Below are 7421 nucleotides of genomic sequence, written 5' to 3'. Positions count from 1 at the left end.
TGGGGTGGAATGGGTAGGGGATGAGGTGGGGTGGGTGGGGGATGGGGTGGGGTGAGTGGGGGAGAAGGAACGCAAGTTTGATGGCACAAACTTGGATCAATGGGAAATACCACATGTGTGGCAACAACCCGTGTGGTTGTTGTGACTTTTGTTTTACACTTTAGCTTATATATTTCAATTATGTTGGTTAAAAAGATTTGCAAATTAACATCCCTCAGATCTGAAAATGAGAAACTCTGTCTCTAAACATTGATTTGAAAATTCATGTGTTTTCTATATTTCCCCAAAGTTCAAGAATGAGTGAATGAATTCAAAGCAAGGACTGTTTCATTTTTATTCATAATTTTCCCCGGACAAGTTGTGGGAAGTGCGATCCACCTAGCATGAGGTCAAGTATTACTAGCTACATTTATATTTCTACAGTTTCATTATGAAACAACAGAAATTGGAAAACACATAAATCCCACTAATAGGCTATTTTAGAATAAACTATTATTTAGGAAATTTTTTCAATAGCTACTTACTAGAATTATGAATGACTAAAATACATTAAATTTACACAGTATGATGAGTTTGGAAACAAGTGGGGTAGCTGAAACCATTAACACAGTTTATGCATAAATACATCCATCAGACAGAAATCTTAAATGAATAATCCAGAAATGTAAAATGAAGTTTTTGTAAAAACTGAATATTCCAATAGGCAGCAAGATCTTCAAAGAAAAGCTACTGTACATACAGTCTTTCGTCCCAGTATAAGAAGTCAAGTAAACATGGATCTCAGGAGCAGCAAAGTGGTTCCTGGAAATATCTTTCATTTGAAAACCAAAATGATTTTTCTACCAAAAGTAAGAGTCTAAACCTTATAGATTCCTATTTATTTATTTATTTATTTATGTATTAGAATTAATTATTTACTTTTTGTATCTGGGTACACTGTAGTTGTCTTCGGCTATATGTTTGCTGGGAATTGAACTCAGGACCTCTGGAAGAGCAGTCAGTGTTCTTAACTGATAAGCCATCCTCTCCAGCCCCATTTCTTTCTTTATTTATATTTATAAGAATGAATGAATCTATGTAAAGCAATGCCTATGATAAGTTAAATTATTAAAAAAAACATTGTCCAGGCAATGCGTATTATTTGCAATCTAAAGCAGTGGTTCTCAGCCTTCCTAATGCTGTGAACTTTTAAAACAGTTCTCATGTTGTGGTGACCCCCAAACCATAAAACTATTTTTGTTGCTCTTCATAACTGTAACTTGGTTATTGTTATGAATCCTAATGTAAATATCTGTGTTTTCCAATGGTCTTAGGCGATCCCTCGGAGACGGTTGTCCGACTGCCAAAGGGTAAAAAGCAGGTTGAGAACTGCTGATCCAAACAGTATCTGGAGTTTTTTAGGGAGCTGTTTAGCTGCAGAATTTCAGGTTAGGGGATGTACCTCAGTTGACAGAATGCTTGCCTAGTGTACATGAAGCCCCACAGTAATCAAGCACTGAGGGGCACACTAGCAGTCCCAGCACTTGGGAGGTGGACTCAAGAGGCACAGGAGCTGGAAGTCATTCTTGTTGACACTCAAGGTTAGCTGGAGATCCATTAGACCCCTCAAAACAAACAAACAAACAGAAACAGAGCAGATTCTCAGAGATCAATTTTGATGCAGCAATCGGGACAGAATCCTAAGACAGCAATTGGTAACTTCGGCTTGAGAATCATTATTTTACATAACCTTGCCCTCAACTGCTTAACACTAGGGGAGAATAGTGTGCTCAGGAAAAGGCAGGGAAGGAGATGTAGGAGTCCCAGGATGCTTTGAGAACAGAGGCAGTAATGAAGTGCTTCCCTGTGCCAAGAACATATGTTGTTCTAGGAATGCGGCTAGCATTTTATTTAAACTTCTCAGCCCCTACAGTAGCTATTCATTTATAGACGAGGAACACAGAAGGCCAGTGGTAATGCTAACTTCTTTAAGTCTCACATAGCTGATGAAACACTTGTTGGAGATTCAGACCTATGTCCATAGATCCGCGTAGGTGAGTTGGGTTTAGCCAGGTTGATTTACTTGACTTTGTGGCAAGAAGAGCTGCCAACAAGCTTATTCAGGTCCTGGCTGCCTGTTAATTGTTTAATTCCTTGTGTTTTAGAGGCTACTTCAGCACTTACAACAATAACAACAACTAAAGTCAGACACTCAAGGCAACTCTTCTAAAACCGTCAATCAGTTTGTGGTGACAGCTGAGCTGGGGGACACCTAATCTCGGGTCGCATCCTGTAACTCACCTTTATTTCATCGTATTTTAACTCAGCTCCTGGTGGATTCAGCATCATGAAGTCAGAGGAGGAGGGAATAGGGCAATTTATTCATGCTTTCACTGGAGTTCCAATGCATACAGGAAATTTCTCTAAAAATGCAAATCACTTGGTGCCACACAAGTGTGGCTTGCCAGCTGAAGCACTCAGAGGGAAGGGCTGTCCCAGGGCTAATGTTTTTATGCTCTGTGATTGAATAAATCGACCCACTTATTACACCATCTTCACCTAAATTTTTATTTTTAAGCCCTAGATGAATGTGTTTAGGGGTAGTGGGGGCTTTTTCTAACACTCAGAAAATGAATTACACTAGTTAATTTGGCTTTGAATCCTAGATATAGCAAAATAAATACCATAAACAAGTGTTGAAGAAATCAATCTAGATCTGTTCAATATAAGAATGATCAAAAAGGGATTTGGGAAGACTCAGATGTAAAGCACTAATGTGCACACTAAGCCCTTATGTAATATGACTTTTTGACATGATCGGTTTAACGACGGCGGAAACGATTTCTGAAGCAGAAACGGTGCACTCTTGTTGCATTAAGGAAAAATCCCTCAAAGGCCCACCTACACAAGGCATTAATGTGAACAGGTGTCTGTGAAAACATCTCTTATTCTCCATCCCGACCTTCTTAATTCATGGGGCATTGTATCACAGAGTTTTCTTATGTTACACAAAGCAGCAATTACACACAACAAGTGTAGGGTTGGTCTTTAAATATAGATGAAACAACATTCTTAAAGCCAGGATACCATGAGGGAGGGCAGTCCTCTATTCTGTTTTGGAGAAAGTAAAGTTAAAGAGAAATTAAAACCATATACAAAATCTTCCAAAATGCCATTATGGCCATTTCAGACTTGAGGCCCAAGAAGCAAAGCCAACATTTTTTTTTCTTTTTTGCTTGACCATTGTCTGTTTGTTTGTTTTAAATTTCACCTGTATCAGGATAAGACAAGAGCTTTCTCACTACAGCACTATTGAGAGATGGCGGTCACTTTTCCAGCCGTGACGTGGGTTGTGTTGACTAGGTGGTTCTGGCCACTGAGCACCCTTAGGGAGGAAGGCACACTTGTGGCACAGAGGACCCTTCATAGCACAGCTCAAACTGGATGGATGCAGAGGCATGGCTGATGTGTGGGGAAACAGACTCGAGTCTGCCATCTTAAATCAGGGTATAATCTTCAGGAAAGAAAGGAAATTTATATGCTATGAATTTTAACTTATTAAAGTAATTTCATTCAGTAGAAGGCCCATACTTCTAAAACAGTTATTGACATTCACTGAGTTCATGTAAATGCACTACAAACTCAGGAGCACACCTGGGTTTTCCACTGGTATTCAAATGCTTTGATAGCATAGATGGGTAAAATGTTTAAAAAAACCACAGAAGGATTTATTGATTAGAACATCCAACACCCATTTTATGTATGTTTATGATTTTATTTATGGATATATAAGTAGTGGTCATTTAATGAAATATTTTACATAATCTTTAGTGCTGTATATATGTGTATATCAATGTGTTGGCATGTGTCTGTGAGTGTAGATGTGTGCATGTGCATGAGAGTGCATGTCTATGCATGGGCATATGCCTGTGAGTGCATATCTTTGCCTGTGAGTTCAGATGTGTGCAGAGACCATTCAGTTGCAGGTGTTTCTAAGTCACCCATCATGGATGCTATAAACTGAACTTGGAAAGAAAAAGTACAGGTTTTAAATCACTAAGCCATCTCTCTAGCTCCATTAGAGGTCACTTAAAAATGTCTTCTGGCTTGAACACAGGTTTATAATCAACATTTTAAAGAAAAACTTCCAGATTATAGATGTTTCTATTTTTAACTCACATATTGACCTTTCTACCTACAGTACTGTGTATAATGTTTTAAACACCGTATATACCTTATTTATTTATGTCTGTTGAAAGACAGAATAAATATATCTATTAAAATTTTAGATGACAATACAAAGTTGTATGGGAAAAACAAAGCTCTTAAAATTTTGCTTGAGACAGATTCTATATGCAATCTAGGAAGTATGTAGGAAGTAGATTTAAGTCATATACGTGTTTCTCTTCTTGTTTTTGTTACAGCTTCTCAGTATGTGGCTCAGGCTGACCTCAACATTGGGATCCTTCTACTGCAGCCTCTCACTATCAGGATTACAAACACAGCCACCAAGCTTGGCAGAAGGAGGTTTGTAGAATTTGTTTTTCTGTTGAATATTTTATTTGGTCATCTTATGAATCAGTAAGAAAATATCTAGTCCCAATTTCTGAAGTGCTTCAGAGAAGAATGATATGTTTTAGTGTTCAACTTTTTCAAATAACTTAAAACAAGTCTTTGCTTTCTCTCATAATGAAAGGTTTCAGATATACAAATACCTCCATTTTCATGGCTCAGTTTCTTTAAAGGGTTAGGAAGTATTGAGGTGCCCTCCACAATAACTAGGGGACTGCAGTGTTTGGGAACACACACAGGAGGAGGAAGGGACACCAGGAGTTGGAAGATTACTGACCCCTCCTGTGAACATGACTGGCCTTCGTGTCTGACCTTCCAAGGTTTTGTTAAGAAAGAAAAACATCATCTCTTAAAACCAAAAATACTTTATGTAGAAAGACATTATACAAATTACAGTATTATGAATGGGGTGGAATTACCAATTATAACACACTGCATTCAACGATGACAGCTAAGGGAAAATGACTCTGGATAATCTCATGTCAATTAAATAAATTCAGAAAAAATGATAATATTTTAACCCCAAGAATGCCATTGTATTTATATTTCTATCCTTTTGCCATCTTTTATTAAGATGATGACCTGTATCATTTTTAGCATTTTCTAACCTGAAACATTGGGAATGAAGACCTGGACACCAGGGACAGGAAAGGTGGCATAGCAGCTAAGAATACTGGCCGCTCTGTCAGGGGACTTGGGCTCCCAGCATACAGCTCATGCGTTCCAGTTAGAGGATCCAATATCCTCTTTTGGCTGCCACTGGCTCCTGCACATATATGGTACACAAAATCACATTCCGGCACACACACACACACACACACACACACACACATACACACACACACACAATTTAATCTCTGATTTAAAAATCCATGTACTATATGTAGTTTAAATTTTAGTTCATATGTCCCCAAATTTGGGGCATTTCATAACACATATTAGGGCAGAAAGTAAACTGAGTGTGAACTTCAATGAAAGCCTTTTTATTTTAATATCCAAATTGTCCTTAAAAGTCTTTTCCTAGCCAGGCGGTGGTGGCGCATGCCTTTAATCCTAGCACTTGGGAGGCGGAGGCAGGCGGATTTCCGAGTTCGAGGCCAGCCTGGTCTACAGAGTGAGTACCAGGACAGCCGGGGCTACAGAGAGAAACCCTGTCTCGAAAAACCAAAAAAAAAAAAAAAAAAAAAAAGTCTTTTCCTTGCACAGTCTCTGATCAGTTATATTTTCGTACTCAGGCTGTCCTGTTCTTTAAAAAATATTTATTATATTTAAGTATATTTCTGTTAACATTTTTCACATTTAAATACCATAAGATTTTTCCTTTCTCTTTGGCATTTGTTATTTTGCTCAGGCTTGGGTGGTATTTTTCACTACGATAGCTTACAAATTTATTTGGAATAATTTTAAGTGCCTACTGCCTTATCCATACCACTGGGGACTCCGTGAGACCACTTCTGCTAAACTATATGTCACATAAACAGTAAAGGGTTTTGAACTATGGGAAGAAAATGAATAGAATGGTCCCTGTGTATTGAAATTACGGAAAAATTTTATTAGATCTTTTATGAAAGAGTAAACAGTGGGTCCCTAGAAATCAGTAATTATCCCTCGTACATCATATGCCTCACTCTCAAGGTTAGTTATCGCTTGTGTAGATGAGGTATAAGTATGGGACACTGCTCTTAAAGGATGCCAATGGAAGAGTCTGATGTTTCCACCCTCAGTTTCCTATTGTTTCTCCCCTAGAGGCAAATGCTGCTGTTGTTTGAGCACATTATTTTCAGAACAGTCTGTGCATTTTAAAAGGATAAAGAATCTCTATTCATATACAAAAGAGTACATATTTATGCTTTCTATTTGCACAGATGTCAGCACGTTATATTCATATTTCTGTACAAATGTAGTATACACCGGGCATCATGCTCTCTTTTCTTAAATAGACCAATTTTCTTTAGAGCCATTTCGGCTCATAACAAAACTGAGCAGAAAGAATTCCTTATCCCTATCATATACATGTGTCCTGTCATGCACAGCTGCTACCACTACCCACAGTGGTCCATTGTTCCGACTCATGGGCCCACGGATACATCATCGTCCCAGTTCTATAGTTTAGAGTACACTTTTGGGTGTTCCCACGATCTTGTCTTCAAGGATAAATCTGTTATAAACATCTCTGTGTAGGCATGTAGGTGGGCTTGAATGTGGTATGGGCATATGTTTTCAACCTACAGGTGTGCATCACCACGCCTAGCAGATCATAGGAATTTTACCTAGAGAAAGAAGTCGGGTATCTACATGGTAATTTCTTTAATGTGAATACTGTCCAGCTGTAATGGTGCTCACTGGGGTGTGCGTATTTGCCATTGACCACAGTTCCTTGCAAATTTTACTAAGTGTAATATTTCTTCAGATATCCATTTTTAACTTATCAACCTTTAAAAAACAATATGTGGAGAATATGAACACTTAGTATTTTAAGAATAACATGGGAGGCACACAGGAACTCTGCCAGCCCAGTGATTTGGGTTCCTTCCAGTCTGTCTGGGCTGGGGTCCACAGCAGACCTTGGGCGCAAGCTCTGCAGACAGTCCCACAACACCCAGAGGAAGCTCCACTCCCAGGCACTCTGACATACCCAGGATCAGAGGTGAGCAGGAACCAACATCTGTCCCAAGAAGTAACTGGGACCAGCGGGACTAGGCACACAGGAACTCCACCAGCCCAGTGACTCGGGTTCCTTCCGGTCAGTCTGGGTTAGTGTTCTGAGCAGACCTTGGGCACAAGCTCCGCACCCAGTCCCATAACACACAGAGAAAGCCACACTCCCAGGTGATCTAACAAGACCAGGATCCCAGGATCCCAGAATCACA

The 7421-nt window shown here is 39.1% G+C and overlaps 1 protein-coding gene and 1 long non-coding RNA gene across 2 annotated transcripts in view; one reads left to right on the top strand and one right to left on the bottom strand.

Annotated features, from left to right (window-relative positions):
* LOC116069610 overlaps window positions 1-2531 on the top strand; it is a 21132-nt gene extending 18601 nt beyond the window's left edge. Inside the window, exons 2-3 of the long non-coding RNA XR_004110066.1 lie at window positions 704-848; window positions 2145-2531. This is a non-coding gene — a long non-coding RNA (uncharacterized LOC116069610). The remainder of the gene's footprint in view (window positions 1-703; window positions 849-2144) is intronic.
* The window catches only part of Ttc29 (tetratricopeptide repeat domain 29), a 189873-nt gene that overhangs the window by 12754 nt on the left and 169698 nt on the right, over window positions 1-7421 (bottom strand). The window lies entirely within an intron of this gene.

The sequence above is a fragment of the Mastomys coucha genome, unplaced genomic scaffold (genome assembly GCF_008632895.1).
Source record: "Mastomys coucha isolate ucsf_1 unplaced genomic scaffold, UCSF_Mcou_1 pScaffold22, whole genome shotgun sequence".
Classification (NCBI taxonomy): domain Eukaryota; kingdom Metazoa; phylum Chordata; class Mammalia; order Rodentia; family Muridae; genus Mastomys; species Mastomys coucha.
The sequence above is the reverse complement of the archived record's forward strand: the minus strand, read 5'-3'. Positions and strand labels throughout refer to the sequence as shown.